A 12,724-nucleotide genomic window follows, 5' to 3' on the forward strand; every position below is an offset into this window, starting at 1 on the left:
GGGAAAATCTCTTTGTGTTAGATTTACTAAGCCTGACTTTGCATACCCTCTGGGCAAGGGGGAAGAGAGATTAGCTCTCTCGGTACTTGTGTTTCCAGGACTGGAAGCAAGGAATCTCCTAGGGTCGTCCAGGGAGGGGAGCCTGGGAGGAAGTAACCAGGAAACAAGGGGAGGGGGTTATTTCCCTTTGTTGTAGGACTCAAGGCATCTGAGTCTGGGGGTCCCCCAGGGAAGGTTTTGGGGAGACCACAGTGAGCTAGGCACTGTATAAATCCCTGGCTGGTGGCAGCTTTACCAGGTCCAAGCTGGTAACTAAGCTTGGAAGTTTTCATGCTAACACCCATATTTTGGACGCTAAGGTCCAAATCTGGGAAAAAATGTTATGACAGGTCCAAACTAGCCTCTGCCAACCCTAGAATTGCAGAGGGGTTGTAAAGGTAAAATATCATTTAGCAGACCCTCTAATTAAATAGGTTGGCTAATATCACACAAAGAATGAATTTGACAATAATTGCCAAGTAAATTTCATTTCAACCCTAATTTCAGATTGTGTACATTTTCACAGCTCCATTGACGTCAAGCTGAAGATTTGCACCCCAGTATCAGAAAGGTGAAAACAAAAGGAGAGAGACACAATATTTATTGCCAGCCTTTAATAAATAAAATTATAATAAGGATGAAATTAATTTAAGGACATATCCTTAAGAGTGAGTTCTATTAATTACATGGAATAGTGTCCCAATGGAAGTGTCAGTGCTTAAGTCTATTTTTGTTATTTTATTTGACATAATTTTTTTTTCATTCTCTGAACATTCAGTAAAGATTTAGGTTACTGTATAACATAGATAAATAGTAAAAAGCAACAAAGAGTCCTGTGGCACCTTATAGACTAACAGATGTATTGGAGCATAAGCTTTCGTGGGTGAATACCAACTTCGTCAGAAGCATCATGAATAGTGGTTCTTTTTATAATTAGGATAATGACAATGAAGTTTATTCTCCATTGTACTCTGGTCTGTCCAGCTCTCTCTGTGTCATTTTTAATCGTTTTCATTTTTTTTTAAATAGTTTGATATGGCCTAAGTGTTGAACATAAAAAAAAAATCACCATTTAACTACAGTGTTTCCGTGGGTTCTCTTTCAAAATTAAACCAGTTAGAGTAAATATCCCTTGTATGTAATCAGAAGGACTTTATTCCCAAAAATATATTGTTGCAATGCCTTGCCATGCTGGTATACAAAAAGAGTCTTCCAGTATTTCCATTTCAAATCTGAAATTGTGGGAAGTACTACCTAAGCCATGAAACTTATGCACGCAAGGACTAATCAAAAGAGTATACACTCTTAGCCCAAAATGTTGACCACTGATGTAAAAGTATCTGAAGTGACTAAATACAGTCATTTAACATGTGGATCAAGTAGCAACTTAAAAAAATCAGTTCCACATTTTTAGATTTCAATTTTTGTGCTTAAGTATTAGAAATCACATTGATATGACAGTCATTCTGAGATAAGATCTGAATATTATTGTGTGTCCAAGTGCCTCTGGCACTATACCTGTTGTGGCTCCAAGGAAACCATCAGTCCATTTTGTCAATAATCTGAATACTAGCAAGTCAAGAATCTTAGACCTTCACAGGATAGATGTGTTAGATCCTAACATGGCAAGTGCCTAAATGATATTATAAGTGTTATAGGTAGATGGATTACATAGAATATGAGTTATGTAAAAGTCCTGAACTATGTTCATAGATTTATTGATGTCCAAAGAAAATTAGACAAAATAAAGTGATTATACTTATTTCTCTATCCAGCAAGGTGTGTTATATAGCTTCTATGAGTACTTTACAACCCATAATCTTGTATATCAAATTGTATATGCTGGTCTAACAAATAAAAGGTCATTGTTGCCTTAAGGTTTTAAATACACATGCATTTGGTCATGCAGGTGTGAAAATGAAGGCTGTGAGAGAACAACAATGCATTTTTATTCAGAATCCACTAAGGTGAAAAAAAAAGCTGAGGGGAAACAGGTACTTTAGCCTGGTGTGCAGGTATAACACTGTGCCCAATATACAACATAAGACAGTGGATAACTGGCCCTGATCTTAGTCTCTACCTCATGCAGTTCTGAGGCTTGCTTGTGTACTTGAAGTAACTGAAAACCCTACACACAGTAGCTACATATATCATTTGTACATACTGGATTGCATTTATGCCCTATACACATCTTCATGCTTGACCATGCACATCTCATTATAGGCACAGAGGTGTGCTCACATTGCTAAGCATAATGCACATCTCCATACTCTGTGAAAGCCTCTCTGCATAGGAGCTGAGCAAATGCTGAAGTGTGACCATTAGCATATGGGCTCTCTGCACTTCTTTCAACAGCAACACTTTTTATTTAATGTAGAAAAATAGAAGGTAACAAGTGTTGGATTTTTTGGCACATTAATTTTAAAAAGCTTTTATTTTTAAATGAAATGTTACAGACTATTCATTCATAATTTGGATGTGACACTCAGAATGGAATACACTTGCACTGTATGGCCACCTTTTATTCAGTTAGATTTTAATGTCAACCTGTGTAAACCTTTTGGTACTTATAAAATTGAAAAGGTAAAAAATGTACAAATATCTTTAATTTTTTAAATAGTTACACATCAATATCAATATATTCATATTATAATAATACTGTCATAGTCTTGCATCAAGAGGCTTCTTAAAGGTTCTGTTAGAGTGACTATGTCTTCCATGGTTAAAAATCTATTTCTGCATTCTATTGGGCAAATATGTATTAGTTGTAAAATGACATCATAATGATTTTTCTTGTTACCTTAAAACACGCATATGCACACACACAAACTAATCAGCCACCATTATCGACGTGATTAACATAAGCAAACAAACCCTAGGAAATTTACAGCCAATGCTGAGACTTTGTTCTAAACTTGTTCAGCCTAGACCCTACAAAGCTATTCAAATAATGGGGAAACAACACACACTCCAAATGCTGCATAGCAGCAAAAGTTCAAATGGCATTTCAAACTTAACTTTGATCTTAAATCTGACCCACAAGATCACTAGTGTTTTATCTCTGTGTTTGAATTGACTTCATATTCATATTAAAACAGTTCTTTTATCCTCCCTCCCTCCCCCCAAGGAAGATATATTTAAAATCTACTATATAAAATGTCTACCTAAGAAATGACATTTTCATTGCTACTCAGAAACACACAGCACTAATTATTAATCACTATTGCTCCAAGCTCAACGATGCATAAGATATTTTTTTTTTATTTACAGTACAATTCACATCTTGTTTTCAAAGACTGTGAGTACTTCAGTCCTTCTACTTCATGTCCCTAATCCTATAATTGATTCTGCATAGGTAGATCCCTGAGACTGCACAGAGACCCATTAACTTGATATGTACACAACCTAGTATAATGGAGCCATAATCCTATTTGTGCCTTGACATAATTATATGTGATTCTGGTAAACAGCAGGGGATAGAATGTGGCCCCAGGTCTCTAATACATGTAAGCAGAGTCCGGATGAGCTCTACCCTGACATCTGGTGGTGAATTGTGGCGAGTTGTGGAAAAGAACTTCAGGGGCTGGTCTTGTTTGCATAGGCACACCCACCCCACCTAGCATGAACTGTGGGATCCCCAAGTTTCTCTGTTATTGGGGCAGGAAGAATAAAGTGTTGTTACCCTGATTATGTGAATCAAGGCCAGTGGAACTGTTTCATGACAGAAGGACTCACCATCAACTAAGTAGCACTCGTTAGACAAGGGACATGGGTTCCAAAACCCAGTGAATTGAGAGAGGCTGGGGACAGAGATTTATACCTGATAGTATGGGCCCCCTTTTGAGGGCCTAAAATACCAATTGTACCTTCTCTTCTCTCCACTGTTGGATAGCAGAGCTAATTTTGATTTCATTAAGAGTCTAGTTACAGACTGCTGTGCTGAATTCACTTTGGGCCAATGGTGCACCAGCACTTGGGCTCCCCTACTATGAGCTGAAATCACTAAAAAGCTAAAATTACTAAGAGCTGAGATCACTGAGTGCTGTGTTAAGTAGCGGGGGAGCCTGAAGATATACTGCTAAGCAGCTGGCAGAGCGGAGCAGTTTGTGGGATGGTTGGAGTGGCCCATGGGATGGTGAGTGGAGTGAAGAGGAGCTGAGCAGTTTGCAGGATGGTTGGAGTGACCCACAGGACGGCGAGTGGAGTGAAAGTGGGGCAGAGCAGAGCAGTTCATGGGACGGCTGGGATGGCTCACAGGAGGGCTGGTGGAGTAGAGCGGCTCATAGTGAAGGCTGCAGCAGAACTCCACGGAGAGGCAAGGCAGTGGGCCTCAGACCATGTAACACCCTTAACACCCTGTGTGCCCCTTTCTTTCCCCCCCGCCATTTCCACCCAGGCTGGGGGGGAGTAAAACTCTGCAGATAAACTTTTGAACTCTGAGGCTACACTGACCAGGGACAGAGACTTCTGGGTTGCTGGACTTACGGGTGATTTTGGGGTTGCTGGACTTAAGGCCCTGAGGGGAAAAGTATCCTGCCAAATTTACTTGGGGATGGGTCTTTTGCTCATGGTTTGTGTTTTGAATCCTGATTGTGGTGTTTCCCCAACATAATGCCGCATTGTTTCCCTCCTTTAGTAAAAGAATTTTGCTACACTCAGACTCTATGCTTGCGAGAGGGGAAGTATTGCCTCTTAGAGGCACCCAGGAGGTGGTATGTAATTGTCCCAGGTCACTGGGTGGGAACTCAAGCCAGTTTTGCATTGCGTTATTGAAACGGAACCCCTAGATACTGAACCCGGCCCTTGTTGCTGCCAACTCAGATGGACAGAAGGGTTACATATGACTGACATCTTCTCCAGTAGTGATGCTACTGTTTAGAATGGGTAGGCCAAACATAGGTACTTAGATATGTTGCCGCTAATCAACAGATCACACTCCCCTCCAGGGCTACGACTAGAACTCAAGATTCTTGATTCCCAATATTTCTTTGCCATCTGGCAAATAATTGTGTAACCCAGTGGTTCTCAACCAGGGGCCTGGGGCCCCCAGGGGAGCCGCGAGCAGGTTTCAGGGGGTCCACCAAGCATGGCCAGCATTAGACTCACTAGGGCCCAGGGCAGAAAGCCAAAGTGCTGCCAAATGGGACTGCAGCCTGGGGCATTAAGCCCCACTACCTAGGGCTGAAGCCAAAGTCTGAGCAACTTAGCTTCATGGTGCCCCCTGTGGTATAGAACCCCAGGCAATTGTCCTGCTTGCTATCCCCTAACGCTGGTCCTGGCTTTTATATTCAGAAAAACAATTGTTTTGCCACAGCTGGGCCATGGAGTTTTTATAACATGGTGAGGGGGCCTCAGAAAGAAAAAGAACCCTGGTGTAACCCACTAGCAAAGTATGAGTCACATCCCCATCCCATGGCTGGTCCATATCAAGTATAACAGCTTACTTCTGCGACAGTTACTCTTTGAGCTCAAGTAATAAAGATCTGTGCTGTGGCTCCAAACGCCTTGGCTTCCAACTCTGCTGCTAACCAGCTGCCAGAGGCTCCAAGTGCCCCCTATTTCTCCCTTCCAATTTTTGCAAAAATCAATAGGGCTGTGCCCACTGATGACCAATACTTAACCTGAAATTTTGGAATTGATCAAATCTGGCATTCAAAAGTTATCTCATTACATCAAGATGTTGAAATACCATCAAGTTGAACATAAGGTCTTGCAAGCTCAGGCAATAATCTGTATGCACAAAGGAGATGAATTACGGTTACATAGGCAATATTAACTCTGATGTTTCCTGATTTTTGAGGGCTTGATTTTGCAACCTTAATGTTCTTTTAATATAGCTCTTTGTATGAAATACATATACTACTACTAAGTAAATAATAATAGCTATTAAAAACAACATTTGAAAGTGTTATAGTAAAGAAAATCAGACTGGCAGATACCCTATTTGAAAGAGGTCAGATTTGTTTTGTTTGTTTGTAAAAACAAAGACCACTTGTATTGTTTTCATGCACTATTTGTAAATCCAATGGAAACCATTTATTTAAAAACAAACAAACCAGTTCTCTGCCGTATTTGCAATATAAGCAATACAGCATTATGCTGAAATAAAAGAACCTGGAAGAGACATTGATTCAAAAATGACCATAAACACATTTGAAACTGACTGTTTCCATTGTCCAAACTGAAAAATACACAAAGTAAACAGCATAGAGTGTAGAAAGTAAATTAGATTTTTAAAATTATTTTCGCTTTAATGTATCTCAGGTGCTCTTAGTAAGACAGGCAGGGAAATTAGTTTCTTTAAAAAAAGATTTTTAATATGACAGTGTTCTTCCTAAAGTTAATAACATGCAAATTCCTATGCATATATTTCCATTTTTATTAGGACGAGATTGATAAGCTAGAGAAAAGAGCAACAATCACAGTAGCACTGAAGTTTTAGGTCTGATAGAGATTTGAACAACCTAATGTGGGAAACCTGCAAAAGTCAGAAATAAATACTAAAGGCCACTCACCACTCCTATCCTTGTCAAAGATTCAACACTAGCTAGGTTGCAAATGTTATTAGTTTTTGTAAAAACTTTAGTTTGATAGGAAATGCACATAATTACACTGTATCTCTGACTAAGGAGTTACATTTACAGGAGGAGGAGACTTGTGAAACACTCATCATCACACACTCCAGTGTCATTCTGTCCCATCCGCAAAAGCAATGAAAAGCAAAATCTGCCATTGAAACTGAAGCAGGAAACTTGATATGGCACGATCACATTGCAACATCTTACATAATTCACTTGCCCCTCTTCGGAATGCTCTTCACCTGTCTGCAAAGGTGACATAACTTCCTCCTCCCACCTCTATCCCTTGCAACTCCTTTGTACAGAGAAACAACTGCCATGAACACATCTTACCTGGGATACATCTTAAATCCTCAGGGTAGTAGTTCAGGCGAGTCAGTGCAAGGAGGCAAAAAGGTATTTATGAAAAGCAAACTGCTCAGGGAGTACACTGTGACCTCCAGCTGCACAGCAAGAGAGAGCAATGAGCCTGAGCCAGGATCTCAGCCAGCCAGCCCAGACTCCGCCCCCGACTAAGCTCACACAGCACAGCCAAGTAAAAGATAGGAGGGAGATGGAGGGATGAAACCAAGAGAGGAGTGGAACTATTTCTGAAGTGGGAGCAGGAAGGATGCTGCCTATGGGGGAGAGAGAGGTGGATAATGCCTCTGGGGAGAAGGAGACAAGGGGAAGAAACAGAAGGTTTTAGGGGCATAAGATGGAGAGAGAGAGAAAAAGGAAGGATAATGCTGGGGGAACAAAGACAGAAGTTGGGACTGAGGGAGAAAAGGTGGGAAAATCTCTACCTAGAGCAGGGGCGGGCAAACTACAGACCACGGGCCAAATTCGGCCTGTGAGCCATTTTAAGATGGCCTGTGAGCTCCCGCTGGGGAGCAGAATCTAGGGCTTGCCCCATTCTGGCTCTCCAGCTGGGGTGCAGGGTTGGAGGCCGCTCCATGCGGCTCCCGGAAACCACGGCATGGCCGAGCTCAGACTCCTACATTCTCCAATGGCCCCACTCAAATGGCCTCCTCCGGCGCTCCAATGGGAGCTGCAGGGGCGGTGCCTGCAGACAAGACAACGTGCAGAGCCGCCTGGCTGCACATCCGTGTAGGAGCCAGAGTAGGGACATGCTGCTGCTTCCGGGAGCTGCTGGAAGTAAGTGCTGCTGGGAGCTTGCACCCCTGAGCCTCTCCCCATGCCCCAACCCTCTGCCCCAGCCCTAATCCCCCTCCTGCCCTCCAAACCCCTCAATCCTAGCCCAAAGCATCCTCCTGCACCCCAAACCTCTCATCCCCAACCCACCTCCAGAACCCACACCCCAGCCAGAATCTGCAACCCTTGCCCTAGCCCAGAGTCCCCTCCCACATCCTGAACTCCTCATTTATGGGACCCACCCCCAACCAGAGACCTAACCTCTCCCGAACCCTACTCCCAATTTTGTGAGCATTCATGGCTTGCCATACAATTCCTATTCCCAGATGTGGCCCACGGGCCAAAATGTTTGCCCACCTCTCACCTAGAGGAAAGGAAGAAGAGAAGACAGGACTGCAATTAGCCTTTTCTGGGCGTGAGGGAAGCAGGATTGTTATGCTATAGGCAAAGGGGCCTGAACTGAGCAGCTGTCCCAGCATTAGAAAGAATAGTGCAAATAGTTTGTCAGATGCTTCTGATACAGGGGTGGGCAAACTTTTTGGCCTGAGAGCCACACTGGGTTTCCAAAATTGTATGGAGGGACAGTTAGGGGAGATTGTGCCTCCACAAACAGCCAGGCATGGCCTGGCCCCTGACCCTCATCCGACCCCCCGGTTTCTCACCCCCTGATGGCCCCCCCTGGGATTCCTGCCCCATCCAAACCTCCCCCTGTTCTCTGTCCCTTGATGGCCCCCCCGGGACCCCTGCCCCATCCACCCCTCTCTGTCCCTTGACCGCCCCCTGAACCCCCCGTTCCCTGCCCTCTGATTGCCCCACCCCTATCAACATCCCCACCCCCTGACAACCACCCCGAACTCTTTGTCCTCTATCAAACCCTCCTGCCCCCTTACCACGCTGCCCGGAGCACCGGTGGCTGGCAGCGCTACAGCCGCGCTGCCCAGAGCACCAGGTCAGACAGCCATGCTGCCCAGCAGGAGCCAGCCATGTCACCGTGCAGCACAGAGCACTGAGTCAGGCGGCGGCTCTGCAGGTGCGCTGCCTGGCAAGAGCTCGTCGCCCTGACGCCCAGAGCATTGCACCAGTGGCACAGTGAGCTGAGGCTGTGAGGGAGGGGAGACAGCAGAGGAGGGGCCAGGGGCTAGCCTCCTGGGCCAGAAGCTCAGGGGCCAGGCAGGAGGGTCCCACAGGCCATAGTTTGCTCACCTCTGTTCTGCTTTTAGCTTTCTGTTTTTGCTCACCCCCATTTGCTTTTAGCTCTAGCACATGGGGAAAGTGCACAGGATGAGCCCTATATGCCTACCCACAGTTTTCAAATATGAGTACCTAAATTTAGCCTCTGAAATGCATATTTAGGTGCCTAATTAAAATGGGCCTGATTTTCAAAGGTGCTGTGCACATACAGTTTCCATTAGGTTCTGTCCTCAGCAGCACCTATGAAAATCAGGCGAATTTTATATAGGTGCCTAAATATGGATCTAGATGGCTAATTTTAGGCACTCAGGTTTGAAAATTGTGGCCAATATAATTTAAACAGAGCTGTGGTCCAAGCATACTATAAACCAGTTTTGCATTGCCTCTATGGGTAGAAAAAGTTATTATTTGTATTACAATGTTGCTTAAATGTCTCAATAAATATGAGGGCCCCATTGTGCATTGGCCATATAAACACACCACACTGTAAGAGATCGTTTCTGCCCTTAAGTATTTTGAATCTAAATAGACAAAACAGATAAAGGGTGGAGGAAACATATTATGCCCGTTTGATAGATAGGGGAACTGAGCTACAAAAAAGTATTGAAAAACCAAATTAAGGAGTCCAGATACTTCACGGCTTAATAGAAGTCAAGAGGAGCCATACTATTACACAGCTAGAGCACAATCATGACCCACAACCGTATTTAAATACAGCAGGTTTGTTTTAAGCACTGACAGGGCTATTTGACTATGGGAGGAGAACTAAACAGATACAAGAAACATAGACAAAAGAGAAGGACAGAAAAATCCAAGAAATAATGGAAGCAAGAACTCTTACAGGAAAAGTTATCTGAGATATGGCTCATGTCTGTTTATTTATTTACTGTTAGAGATATTGCTGTTGCTGCTTTTTTACAGAGTAAGGCCCTGAGCCTGCAAACACTTATTAATTTGTTTAATCTTATGCATGTGTGTAGCCCAGTTGAAGTCAATGGGACTGCTTGTGTTCTTCAAGTCAAAGGCATGCCTAAGGGGGAATAAATATTTTTTGGACAATCCATGTTGCAATTCCTCCTTTCCTCTCATTCTCTATATATTTTTCTCCCATTCATTTCACTTCTGTCTTCTTACCTCCTTTTTTACAAGTGACTGAGATGTGGTTCATTAATATTTTCCACTCCACCTTGCACACACTCCTGTCCCCAAAACTCTACCAGACTCACCTGACACAAATTCCCACACACCTCTTGAACTCAGATCTCTACCAGACTCTGACTTCACCTACCCCTGCACTGTTCAGTCCATAAATTTTCCCAGCCTACACTCTTCACTGTTCCTGAACTTCACAAGCCCTCAAAATGTGTCTTCCACCATCCCCTTCAGCTCATAATCCCTAAGTTTTACCTAATACTGTCCATGTCTCTCTTATTTGCCACAGAGGATAGGAATGTGTTTCCAAGGCAAATTCCAGCATCTTCCCCTGCTAGCCAAATTCCTGATCTCATTCTGGATCCCTAGACTGTTGCGCCAATTCTCCTCTCACTTACTACCCGTCTAGGTATTTTAACTAAGTAACTCCATTAAATTTAAGTTACTCAGGACTGACAACTGTGTAACTAAGAGTGGAATTTGGCCCTGCTTCCAATTTTTTTTCTCAAGAACAAAAACCCAGCTGCCAGCTTATTTTTCTAATGCTACTGCCCACTGAATGACTGACTTTGAAGATCCCAGTACATAGCCTTAGTTTGTCACAGTAGTTGCATAATACTTTCTCGGTGCAAAGGCCAGTTTCACTCTCCACTTAAGCCGGCGCCATCTGGCGTTGCACTGTCCCAGCGCAAAAACTGCACATTGAGCGCTGCTCCTCTCCGCAGGCAGGGCAGTTCACGAGTCCCTCTCTCGGACTCATTCCGGTTTATAATTCTACATTTAGTCTTCAGAGGATGGGGCGGGTTAGTAATCATCAAATACAAACACTGATACAGAACCAGGAGAGTTGGTTAGATCTCTGACAAATCAGATCAGTGTCTTAGTCTTCAGCCCTGCATAGCATGGCTAGGCAGGAGTTCCGGGTGCTGCTTACATTGAATGGGTTCCAGATTATGTTTATATAGGGCTGTATAGTTATGCTGGTAAAACAGAAAAGTGCTGTGGCACATGATACCGACTTCCCGTTTGTGCAATCATCCTGCTTCAATGGACCTTACATAGCGGATGCTTTTCAGCAAGCGGCGAAAGAGGGGTGTGAAAGCTTTGCCCCCTTTACCTGCAGGCTGTAGCAATGACTAGTAGAGCTTCTGCACACCAGGCAGGTGGAACGGATTTAGAGCAAGAATTAATACCCGCTATAACGAATTAATTCATTCATACATTTTACAAAGGCAAGAGCCACACCCATTTCTTGTATCAGTTCCAAGGTCACTAGCTGCCGCCCATCCCATCCCACCCCACGGAAACAGATCAATGGTTGACCCAAACTGTGTGAAGCTGCAATTCCTCGCACAGACGCTTATGGTAAAGAAAGAGACGAGCCGCTCGAAGTTTCAAGCGGCTGCGCAGATACAAGGCACAGGAGCTAGGGGGCTTTGATTTCCCTGCCAGCCCCCAACAGTGTTTGCTCAGCCCTGGGGAAAGAGACCGCGGCCCGCCTTTATCTACTGCCCGGGGGTAGTTAGCACGCGCCTACCTGCTGTCTGCACAGCCCGGCGCCGCTCACCAGCCCCGCGGGCTGCTGGGGCTGCTCCCTTCCCCGCGGCGTTTGTAATCCGGCATGTTGGTAACTGAGGAGACGCTAAAGTTGTGGGGGGAAAGGAAGGCGCGTCTCCGGCTGGCGAAGGGAGCATCTGGCGGCGGGGCTGGACGCTGCACACATACACACACACACCCTGCAAATGGATGTAATGTGACAAGCGAGGAGCGGCTTCCGTCTCCGTGCCCCCTGGAGGGCAGAGAGCTCCTCTCCCGCCTCACTTCCCGCAGCTAACCCCAGCACAGGCAGAGCCTGTTAACAGCCTCCCTTTCCCCTCGGGCCCCCGGCACAGAGCTGCTCACTTCACAACCCCCCGGCAACAGCCCCCCGCGCCACTGAAAGGACTTTGGAGGCGAAGGCAGCGCCTGGCTGAGAGGCTTCTTCTCTCAGCCAGGGGGCGGCTCACTGCCTGACACCGGACAGGTGGGCAAGCCCCTGCCACCGCCCCCGGGCCGAGCTTCCCAGAGCCTGCAACTCGGCAGGCACAAGTTGGGGGTGGGAGAAAGCCTCCCTCCCTCCCTAGGAGGTGGGGTCTGCCAGCATGTACAATGCCCCCTCTCCTCCCTGCCAGTTCTGGCTGGATGTTCATATTCCAGCAGGTTTTGTGGCAGAGCAAGAATTTTAAGTCACTAGATTAAAAACACGAACTACACCGACATCTGCAGAAACACAGCCCTAGAGAGCAACCTGGCCCTTAATTAGGGGGGAATTGACTTAGGGGGCAATTCCTATGCCCGTTGACCCATCTAGGGATGGGTCAGGGGTTGTGGTTACACCAGGACCATCTTCTCAGCCTAACTCTCTATCAGGGGTCTCCTGAGATACCAGGAGGCATGCAGGGGAGAAGAGTGTTCCCTGTCCTGTACCTTCCCAGGAGGGCAACCAACCCATGGCCCTTGTGTTTGTGCTCTCAGGAGCCAGCGGCGTCACTATAGACACCCCCTAAGGAGCACCCAGCTCCTGGTCACACCAAGCAGAGTACCAAGAGTCTGGACCCCCTAGCCTGGCAAGTGCCCTGTTGGAAGCCCTG

At 45.3% G+C, this 12,724-nt stretch overlaps 1 protein-coding gene across 5 annotated transcripts in view; it reads right to left on the minus strand.

Moving 5' to 3' along the window:
- The window catches only part of SHANK2 (SH3 and multiple ankyrin repeat domains 2), a 698,629-nt gene extending 686,864 nt beyond the window's left edge, over positions 1-11,765 (minus strand). For 4 of the 5 annotated variants that reach the window (XM_050955215.1, XM_050955220.1, XM_050955214.1 and 1 more), the window contains exon 1: positions 6,951-7,054. The gene's annotated coding sequence lies outside the window, so the exon portion shown is untranslated. Of the gene's footprint in view, positions 1-6,950; positions 7,055-11,631 lie in introns of those variants that run through there. The other variant, XM_050955213.1, reaches the window with a different exon arrangement.
- Between the last annotated feature and the right edge of the window lie 959 nt (positions 11,766-12,724).

Source organism: Gopherus flavomarginatus, chromosome 5 (genome assembly GCF_025201925.1).
Source record: "Gopherus flavomarginatus isolate rGopFla2 chromosome 5, rGopFla2.mat.asm, whole genome shotgun sequence".
Taxonomy (NCBI): domain Eukaryota; kingdom Metazoa; phylum Chordata; order Testudines; family Testudinidae; genus Gopherus; species Gopherus flavomarginatus.